Genomic DNA, 8,134 nt, shown 5'->3' on the forward strand with positions numbered 1-8,134 from the left:
CAGAGTTAATGTTCCCTGAAGCATAAATTGGGCTACTTGTAGCATTCCTAGTGTGGAGAATAAGTGCGCTAAGGTCATGGTAGAACTAAAAACGAGGCTTCTGCGTTTGGGCTAAACCTGGACTTTGTGATAGAAAGTAAACCCTGCGAGAGTCGTGATCACTAGCATTAGCCGCCCCCCGCCCCCTCCTTAGCCTTTTTCCCTAACTTCGCAGTGGTGCCAGAGATCACCCAGAAAGAAAACGAGTATAGGAGGACTCTGAAGATAGTAGCCCATCCCTCCCCTTTACTGTTTTTTTCTTCCATTCATTCACGCAACAAATGATTATTGAGTGTCTATTACTATATGTCAGGCATCCACTGAGATTCAGTATTACTTAATGATTAAGCAAGAGCACGAGTTTTAAAGCCAGTGTCTGTAGTTGTATTCCAGCTCTCCCACTTTAGCTGCAACATTAGGCAAGTTACTTAAGCCCTCTCTTTCCTCACTTGTAAAAAAAAAATCCACCTCATAGGGTTGCTGTGAAGACCACAAGAGTGACAGTGCTTCTCACAGAGTTCAATACAGCTACTTGACATGTAATAATATATCCAGTTGGCTACATAAATGTATAGTAGACATCCTAAACTTACATGATGAAAACTAAGCTCCTGATTCTAACCACCACCATCCCCAAAAAACCAGCTCCCAACACAGTCTTCCTCATCTCAGTTAATGGCAACCATATTCTTACAGTTGATGACAAATTGAAATTATAATGGAGTAACCACAGTACAGGTATAAAAAATGGAGTTGGGAGGCCATTGAGGATCTGGTCTCAGACACAATTCTGCCCCACCGAGAACTTGAACTTTCTTTGAACTGTACAGAACCCAAGGACACCACTGGTCGTATTCAGAACAACACAGCCACTGCATCCTTATGGTCTCAAGGTCTCCCCTTGTAACCGTGCAACCAATTCGGACCCCAACCAACCCTTATTTAACAAGCACCCTTGGGAATTTCCTGGCTGTCCAGTGATTATGACTTGGTGCTTTCACTGCCAGGGCCTGGGCTCAGAACTAAGATTGTGTAAGCCGTGTGGTGCAGCCAAAAAAAAAAACCCCCAAAACAAGCACCCTTACTTCTTGCCAGCTCCAATTATAATTCTTGATAAAGAACTCACGTAACTAACTATAACCTTGTGGTTTTTGCCTTTATAAGCCTCCCCCATTTTGTAGTCTGGTGGAACACATTTCAAGTGCTTCTTGAACATGTGTCTCCCTCAGTAAGACCCTGTACAAAACTAAACTCACAACTCTCATGTTGTACATTTTTCTTTCAGTTGACAGCTATGCAGGCCAATAATCTCAGTCATCCTCAACCCCTGTTTTTCTCCAGCCAATCAGCAAGTTCCATTGGCCCTACTTTCAGAATATATACAGAAACCATCTGCTTCTCACTACCCTACACTACTATCACCTTTATGCTTGGATTATTTTAGTAGTCTTACTGCTTTCTCTTGCTTCCACCTTGCCCTCACTTAGTCTAGTTTCATCACAGTTGCCATCATGATCATGTTAACACATCAGAAATGTTGTATCACTTCCCTGCTCAAAACTATCCACTGGCTTTACATAGCACTCAGAGCAAAATGCCCTACAAGATCTGCCCCACTCCATTATCTCTGTGATCTCACCTACTACTCTTTTCTTCACTCATTCACCTCCAGGATCTTACCCCTTGTTGTTCCTTGAACATGCCAAGCATAATTTCACCTCAAGGCCTTTGCACTTGTTGCTTTCTGCCTGAATTGCTCTTCATCCAGATATGTGCATGGTTTGCTCCCTAACTCCTTCCGATTTTTATTCAAAATTAACCTCAGAGAAGTCTTCCCCAGCCACCCTATTTAATTCTGAAGTCTGCTTGGCACAGTTAACTATCCCATTTTTTGTTTCCTTTTTCCTTTTTCCATAGTACTTATCACCACTTATGCTACTAGTACTAGGTAATTTTCTTATCATATTTATTGCTTATCATCTGACTCCCTCTGCTAGAATGTCAGCTCCATAAAGGCAGTAATCATTGTTCATTGATATATCTTAAATGCCTACAATACCACCTGGCACAATTAAATATTTGTTGAATTAAAGAACAGATCTGGGGCTTCCCTGGTGGTGCAGTGGTTGAGAGTCCGCCTGCCGATGCAGGGGACATGGGTTCGTGCCCTGGTCCGGGAAGATCCCACGTGCCGTGGAGCGGCTGGGCCTGTGAGCCATGGCCGCTGAGCCTGCGCGTCTGGAGCTTGTGCTCCGGAACGGGAGAGGCCACAACAGTGAGAGGCCCAAGTACAGCAAAAAAAAAAAAAAAGAACAGATCTTTTTTAGCAGTGGATCTTACAGGCCTCAGAACCTGCTGAAGTCTGGTGTCCTAAAGAATGGAAATTCCTGGGAATTCCCTGGCAGTCCATGGTTAAGACTCCATGCTTCCATTGCATGGGGCGCAGTTTCGATCCCTGGTCCAGGAACTGAGACCAGGGAACTGAGATCCTGCATGCCACAAGATGCGGCCAAAAAAAAAAAAAAAAAAAGAATATGGGGGAGATGCTTGGTGACTACATAAATGTCATGTTTCTCATCAAATTTTCACCTTCTAATTTTAGCATTCATTGATGATCTTGCCTGAAACAATAATAAGGTGATTGCAAAAAAAAAAAAAAAAAGAATGGAAATTCCTTACAGACAGGAATTGTGTTACATTGTATCTCCAGGACCTAGGATAGTGCCAGGCATAGTAAGGGCTCAATGTTTTTCTCATTTTACCAATAAGCCTGTATTTTTCCCTTTCTTCAAAATGAGGCTTTAAACCTACTTTAAATACCCTTTTAACCAGTGTTTCTGAAAAGCATTGTGTGTGGGTGAAGTATAGTTTGGAAAAAGCATGCCCCCAAATTGACAAAATTTTATAAATGGAAAATTAAAAAAAAAGTATTATTTCCAGATTACAAATGACAGAAATGAAAACCCTAAGATGTTTTCTTAGATAGTAGGTTCACTGGAAAATGCAGTTATTCTCTAGGGAGGTTATTAGAATTTCCCAGGGAGCACCAGATTTTTGTATTTAAAGTCTGGTTTTTAATAAGCTTGAGAAGTATGTACCAAAATCTACCTTCCCTGATGGTGCAGGATGAAACAATGAATAAATCCTGGCTTTGAGTAGCAAACTGAGGGTACTTCTTGCTCAACTAATTCATGCCTCAGTTTCCTCATTGTATCTACAGCACCTAAAACCAATGTCTCACATTAAGTAGTCACTCCAAAAAGTCTGTTGAATGGGTTAATGAGTTCTAACTCTGCAGAGTTGTAAATTTATTTTCAGTGCTTTTAACTACCAGGATTCAATTCCCCATAGGGATTTTCTTTTTTTTATAGGAACTGATTTTATTTCCAATATTTGGAATCAGACGGGTTTAAATCTTAGTCTCGCAGTTACTAGCTGTGAGTCTGTGATTCCTTCAGGTAATACATTTTTCTGAGGTTGTTTCCCCAATTATAAAATGAGAATAAGTCTCTACTTTAAAAGAATATTGTGAGGATTAAATGTAACTTATAAAACATATTTAGGGACTTCCCTGGTGGCGCAGTGATTAAGAATCCGCCTACCAATGCAGTGGACACAGGTTCGAGCCCTGGTCTGGGAAGATCCCACATGCCGTGGAGCAACTAAGCCCGTGCGCCACAACTACTAAGCCCGCGCGCCTAGAGCCCGTGCTCCGCAACAAGAGAAGCCACTGCAATGAGAAGCCCGCGCACCGCATCGAAAAGTAGCCCCCGCTCGCCACAACTAGAGAAAGCCCATGTGCAGCAACGAAGACCCAGCGCAGCCAAAAATAAAATAGATTTAAAAAAACAACAGAAAACAAATAAAACATATTTAGTGTGACACTGGCATAAGGATGGACATATAGATCAACAGAATAGATTAGACAGCCCAGAAGTAAACCTCACACATACTGTCAGTTGTTGTTTTGGTTTGGTTTTTTTGGCTGCATTGGGTCCTTGTTGCTGCACGTGGGCTTTCTCTAGTTGCGGCGAGTAGGGGCTGCTCTTTGTTGCGGTGCGCAGGCTTCTCATTGCAGCGGCTTCTCTTGTTGTGGAGCACGGGCTCTAGGCGCGCGGGCTTCAGTAGTTGTGGCTTGCGGGCTCTAGATCGCAGGCTCAGTAGTTGTGGCACATGGGCTTAGCTGCTCCGTGGCATGTGGGATCTTCCCGGACCAGGGCTCGAGCCCGTGTACCCTGCATTGGCAGGCAGATTCTTAACCAATGCGCCACCAGGGAAGTCCACGGTCAGTTGTATTTTTTAAAGGGTGTCAAGACCATGCAATGGAAAAAGGACAGTCTTTCATCAGATGGTGGAGGGAAAACTGGACATCCACATGCAAAAGAATGAGACCCCTTCCTCATTCCATATACAAAAATTAACCCAAAGTGGATCAAAGACCTAAATTTAAGAGCGAAAACCATAAAAAGTCTTAGAAGAAAACGGGAAAATCTTCATGACATTGAATTTGGCAATAATTTTCTTGGATATAACACCAAAAACACAGCAACAAAAGAAAAAATAAATTGGACTTCAAAATTAAAAACTTCTGTGCATCAAAGGACACCATCAAGAGAGAGATAAGGTAATCCACAGAATGGGAGAAAATATTTGCAAGTCATATATATAATAAGGGATTAATATATAGAATATATAGAGAACTCCTATAACTCAACAAAAAACAACCCAATTAAAAAATGGGCAAAGGACTTAACTACACATTTCTCCAAAGAAGATATACAGGTGGCCAAAAAGCACATGAAAAGATGCTCAACATCATTAGTCATTAGGGAAATAAAAATCTAAACCACAAGGAGATACCACCTCACATCCATTAGGTTGGTTACTATCAAAAAACCCAGAAAATAACAAGGGTTGACAAGGATATGGAGAAATCGGAACCCTGCACACTGTTAGTGGGAATGTAAGATGGTGCAACCACTATGGAAAAATGCATGGTGGTTTCTCAAAAAACAGGATTACTCTATAATCCAGCAATTCTCCTTCTGCGTATATAACCTAAGAACTAAAAGTAGGGTCTCAAAGAGATACTTGTACATCCACGTTCATAGCAGCATTATTCACATTAGTGAAAAGGTGGAAGCAACCCAAGTGTTTAAAGACAGATGAATGAATAAACAAAATGTGGCGTATATATATACACATATATATATACACACACACACACATGTATACATATATATAAACACAATGGAATATTTTTCCTCCATAAAAAGGAATGAATTTCGGATACATAGTACAACATAGATAAACCTTGAAAATATGCTAAATGAAATAAGCCAGACACAGAAGGGAAAATATTGTATGATTCCACTTATATGAAGTACCTAGAATAGACAAATAGAATAGACAAATACCAGGGGCTATGGGGAGGCAGGGGGTGGAGGGTGGGAAATTATTGCTTAATGATTAGTTTATTTCAGGTGATGAAAATGTTTTGGAAATAGATAGTGGTAATAGTTACATAACACTCAATTGTACATTTAAAAATGGTTAAAATGGTAAACTTCATGTTATATATATATTTTAAAAATATTTATTTATGCATTTGGCTGCGCTGGGTCTTAGTTGCGGCACATGGGATCTTCATTGCCGTGTGCAGGATCTTCGTTGTGGCATGTGGGATCTTAGCTGAAGCATGCAGGATCTTTACTTGCGGCAGGCAGGATCAAGTTCCCTGACCAGGGAGCGAACCCGGGCCCCCTGCACTGGGAGTGAGGAGTTTTTGTTTGTTTTAATATATTTATTTATTTATTTTTGGCTGCGTTGGATCTTCGTTGCTGTCGAGGGCCTTCTCCATTTGTGGCAAATAGGGGCTACTGTTTCGTTGCGGTGCACAGGCTTCTCATTGCGTGGCCTCTCGTTGCGGAGCTCGGGCTTCAGTAGTTGTGGCACGCAGGCTCAGTAGCTGTGGCTCGTGGGCTCTAGAGCGCAGGCTCAGTAGTTGTAGCACATGGGCTTAGTTGCTCCGTGGCATGTGGGATCTTCCCAGACAAGGGCTCGAACCCATGTCCCCTGCATTGGCAGGCAGATTCTTAACCACTGTGCCACCAGGGAAGCCCGAGTGAGGAGTCTTAACGATTGGACCACCAGGGAAGCCCCTGAATCTAGATCTTTTTGACTATGTAAAAAACTATGCATATAAGGTAGCTGGCACATACTAGAAGCTCCAATCTTTTCCTTTTCCTTCAACTACCTACACTTAATACAGTCTGAATAGTCGCCTACGTATGAACGAGTTCTGTTCCAAGAGCACGTTCGTAAGTCCAGTTTGTTCGTAAGTCCAACAAAGTTAGCCTAGGTACCCAACTAACACAATCAGCTATATAGTACTGTACTGTGATAGGTTTATAATACTTTTCACACAAATAATATGTACATAAACACAAAAAATAAAACATTTTTAATCTTACAGTATAGTACCTTGAAAAGTACAGTAGTACAGTACAACAGCTGGCATGCAGGGGCTGGCACGCACATTCACATCTTTGAAAGTTCGCAACTTGAAGGTTTGTATGTAGAGGACTTACTGTATACAGTGAGTAGTTATTCCTTAGTATTTTCAGTTAACATATAGGCAAACTTATTTTGTACTTAGTGCACTTCTGAAAACTTTAAAAGTACAATGTCAAAGTTACTCAACAGAGTCCAATTTTAAAGGGGTACCTGTTTCCAGAGTACTAAACATGCCTGACAGAGGTAATCCAGTGGACATCTAAGAGATGTCATAGGTGCCAAAGATCAAGGTAGGAGGTATTGTATCTATCGCTCTGTAACTGTGTAAATACTAAAGCACCCCTCTCCCGAAGGTGATGCAGGAATAAAAAGATTAGGGCAATCCCCACTCATTAAATGACCATGAGGTATCCTCTAGCTTCCCAGAGCAGAGAGTGGAAGGTCTTTCTTCCATGACAGCACAAGCTGATTGGGACCTCACCAAGTTGGCTACCCGCTTCTCACACACGAGGCCTTTTCTACTGGCTACCTGCTACAACCCATCATTGTTCACTGCTCCAGGGTACATGGACAGTGGTCAGGACTGGAAATTAGGACAAGCAGGGGATAATTTCAGAGACGAATTCCAGAGCTTAGCCACCCCTTAGTATTTAGGAGAGACGACAGAAGCAACTTTAGCCTCAGAGAAAAGCTGCCACTTAACAGGGAGAAGTGCTGCCAAGTAACAGACCTAGTACTGCTATCACAAACATACCCTGCCATTTTGGCAGGAGCCAGGTCTTTATTCTTTAGCAACAGCAATCAGCAACAGGTGATAACATGCTGTGGCTCAAAATCATTCAAAAGTAATGTACTGAAGACCAAATTCAGAGATTGAAAGGTGATTCAGAAGTATCAGTGTCTAATTTGTTAACTTATTAAAATGAGGTTGTACAAAAGTAACAGAGTTGAAGACAGTCTGTATATAGAATTTCTCAAGCCGCAATGTAAGTCTCTAGAGGGCAAGGACCAGATCTTCTATTTATAAGCTGTTTCTATGTAGTGCCCAATAATATGCTTTATTCACCATGGGCCTTATTCCTGATGAGTGGAAGAAAGACAATCAAGCCCTGAGACACAAGGAACACTGGTTCCATCATATGTGCTGTTTAATCAGTAAGTATGGTTATCATGAAAGAGAGAAAAAGACACTGAAGACAGAATTAAGACCAGAAGAAATCTGAAGCCACGCTACTGTACCACAAGGGGGCAATATTTGAACACTAGTAATCTGGAGAGATAGGAGGCTTGGCAGTTGGCTCTGTTTACCTTTTTTTAACATCTTTATTGGAGTATAATTGCTTTACAATGGTATGTTAGTTTCTGCTTTATAACAAAGTGAATCAGTTATACATTGTTTACTTCCTTTTTTAACACTATGCTGAGTGGGATCCACTCAGGGTGAGGAGAGATGGGCTAGCCACTTCCACCTACCCTCTGCATTCTCCTACAGGGGTTGGCACCAACTCTCCTTATACTAGCAGGCATGGTTGTTAGGGGACCAAGATCAGAGGAAACACAGCAGGAGAGGAAGCAGAGT

The sequence above is a fragment of the Grampus griseus genome (assembly GCF_964374135.1).
Source record: "Grampus griseus genome assembly, chromosome: 1".
NCBI lineage: Eukaryota > Metazoa > Chordata > Mammalia > Artiodactyla > Delphinidae > Grampus > Grampus griseus.